This window comes from Macrobrachium rosenbergii, chromosome 48, assembly GCF_040412425.1.
Source record: "Macrobrachium rosenbergii isolate ZJJX-2024 chromosome 48, ASM4041242v1, whole genome shotgun sequence".
Lineage (NCBI taxonomy): Eukaryota > Metazoa > Arthropoda > Malacostraca > Decapoda > Palaemonidae > Macrobrachium > Macrobrachium rosenbergii.
In genome coordinates this window covers 8,312,173-8,315,501 of record NC_089788.1, presented here as the reverse complement: position 1 = coordinate 8,315,501, position 3,329 = coordinate 8,312,173, and the positions used below count along the sequence as shown (strand labels likewise).

Genomic DNA, 3,329 nt, shown 5'->3' with positions numbered 1-3,329 from the left:
AAGGTACGCGATCGACATTATTCGACATTAAGATAAATGGCTGAATCAGGTCCTCAGTCAGCACTCATTCTTCTATAAAGCCAATTGTAATTCTTAGAACTATTCATGCATAAGGCTTAGACATTTTCGATGAAAAGAATTCGTTCAATTTTGAGATTTAGTTCCCATCAATACTAATTTTTCCTGAATACACGTCAAACGAACTAACAACCTTTTATTGTAACGATTCCAAGTCGCAGGATTCAACAGTCATGTAAACAAACGGTTTAGAATCTATTCGAATCACAGGCACTCTTAAACCTCACTGGAGTCTCGCCACGCCACTGTTCTCGCTCAGAATTATGCAAAATCACACTTCAATGCAACCAGTCACTAATTAGCAAACTGCACTTGGATAAACCGTTAACCCTTGAGCATCTTCGAGTCTCACCTTGGAGTAAGTGGAGAGCAAAAAAACCGACCCCGAATTCGCCTCCGCGAAGGTCACTTGGATATGTGCCGCCTGGCTGGAAATCTTCTTCCTTTATAACCGTGAGGGAAGGCGGGACACCGGCGTCGTAATAAGCAACCCTTATATGGACGGTCGTTCCTAGCCCTTCCTAGACTCGGCCCGGGGGAGGTAGGTGGGAGGGGTATCCCTTCAGTAGGAGAGAAGGAAAGGATAATGCTAGGATAGTAGAGAGATGAGAAGAGGATTTCTAAGGAAGAGGGGAAAATATGGACGAATTTCTGAAAAGGAAAGATTAGGAAAGACGATGTAATTGTATGGGAGTACAATGGGATGAGGAAAGCACACAGGGAGCGCCAAAACACTAATAGACTAATTTAGACTTCCAAAATCCTAGTAGGAAACTGCGCAGATTGTTGCTAACTTGGGGAATCACTAATAAAAAAAATCCCATATGCAAGAATTCCATTCTTGGATAGGACACCAAACACTCATTTACTAATTATTATCTAGCTAATAACCATCTCGATCATGACGACAGCAGCAATTATAATTTTTATAAAAGCCACACGTTGAATGATAAGATGTCATGATAGGATGACAAAATAGAAGTATCACCTAAAGCACTATAAAGTTTTAATCATATTGTAAACAAACTATTTTAACTTTTAACAGCAAAGTTCGTTGCGTATTCGAAAAGGTCCCAGCACCCACATTCTGTCCAATTCATTCCCACTGTGACCAGTAGACCTATAATGGAATAAAATTCTGGCAAGATTCAAAGCAACGTATACGATACGGTGACTTTTCTGAATCAACTGTATTGCTTTTATGCACAAATATGCACTTGTATAGCTATTTTTGTTATTTATTTTTTTACTTTATTTTCCAATTTTCGTCTTTTTGAACACATAGGTCTGCTTTTGTCGTGAGACTTGTTTTACTAGTTAGTGATCTTTTAGGCTCGCTCAGTTTTTACACACACACACACACACACACATATATATATATATATATATATATATATATATATATATATATATATATATATATATATATAGTATATGTATATATAGATATATACACATATATATATATATATATATATATATATATATATATATATATATATATATATATATATATATATAACCTTATATGCTAGTATGTTTTTGGAAGAACACATGGAGTGCTTGATAATGTACATATATGCGGGAAGATAATCATGCACAGTTATACTCTAGATACAGGCACCCGCAGAACTTACATGCATGTGTGCGTTTTCCGAGAGAGAGAGAGAGAGAGAGAGAGAGAGAGAGAGAGAGAGAGAGAGAGAGAGAGAGAGAGAGCATTATCCCTAAGGGTAGGAATGCAATATACCAGAAGTCTGTTTAGTTAAAAAAAAAACTTCATATCTAAAGATGTATTTGAATAGAAATGTTGATTCTGATTCATATAATCACGAAAAGTTAATATCCTTCATATATTTTTCCTTCGTCAATTAAAACGCCATTTGTTCCCAAAGAATCAGTCGCACCACTGACAGTATGACCAGTTTTCATAAAAGTCCTACACCTAAGGAGAAATGGAAATCAACCAGGAAGTGAAGACGCAATCTATGCTCTTTCTAAGATCAGTGGCTCCGTGGCTGCCCACGCTACATTACGCATGCTAGTCACACTATGGGAACTCACCCTACTAGGTAACTTCAGGGTCAAGTGTGTTGCAAAAGGAAAGGATACAGCGACTTTATATGGTGGATATGGGTACCATAGACCACGCAGGACAACGAGCTACCTTTGTTAGGAGCAAATATTGGGTGAAAGTTTAAATGAGACCTGTAGGTGTTATGTAACGGCTAAAAGGTGCTTGGTAACCTTCAAATCACTGAAAAAATAATTGTTTGGGTGAATTTTCGCTATAACGCTATTTATATCCTTACCGTATATCAACGGCTTTTAGTTTTCTGTAAAAGAAAACTATTGTGCCGGCTTTGTCTGTCCGTCCGCACAATTTCTGTCCGCCCTCAAATCTTAAAAATTACTGAGGCTAGAGTAAATTGCTATATTGATCATCCACCATCCATCATCAAACAAACCAAATTGCAGCCCTCTAGCCTCAATAGTTTTTCTTTGATTTAAGGTTAAAGTTAGCCATAATCGTGCGCCTGGCAACGATATAGGACATGCCACCACCGGGCCGTGGTTAAAGTTTCACGGGCCTCTGCTCATACAGCATTATGCAGAGACCACCGAAAGATAGATCTATTTTCGGTGGCCTTGATTATACGTGTAGAGAAAATTCGATTGCACCGAAGAAACTTTGGCGCATTTTTTATTTTTTTCATTTCAATATCATATTTTCTCTTTTGTTTAAATTAAGCTGCACTTCCCAGAGGTCATCGCAGCGAAGAAGAAGAAATCGTATTATAAAAGCTATTAAGAAACTTCATGGAAGTTCTGAATACTCTAATGAATCAGCTTCGGCAGCAAATCGCTTTAGCCTATTCTTCTTGTTAGATTCTTCATAGAAGTGGCCCCGTTCTTTAATAATACTCTACACTCTTCCTTTGTGTTCCCACAGCCTCACGATAGTCTGTTATCGTATGTTATCGTCTGTTATCGTAATTTCATATTGTCATGAAAACTGTAATCACAAGTTTCTTCAAAGTTTACCTAGCATAATTACTGTCAGAATTGTATAAGCTGAATTCTAACCAACATAATTTCTGATATGTAAATTATTATTATTATTACCACACTTGTTGTTGTTATGGAAGGACTGAGAAAGACTTACTAAACCCGTACATGGTTTTCCCTTACATTCATCACATGACTCAATGACAAATTATCTCCACAGGACATACGTCTAATTGCGCAGG

At 37.3% G+C, this 3,329-nt stretch overlaps 1 protein-coding gene across 1 annotated transcript in view; it reads right to left on the bottom strand.

The window, feature by feature from the left end:
• Positions 1–580, bottom strand: part of LOC136831693 (uncharacterized) — a 3,745-nt gene extending 3,165 nt beyond the window's left edge. The window contains exon 1 of the mRNA XM_067092324.1: positions 431–580. The gene's annotated coding sequence lies outside the window, so the exon portion shown is untranslated. The remainder of the gene's footprint in view (positions 1–430) is intronic.
• Between the last annotated feature and the right edge of the window lie 2,749 nt (positions 581–3,329).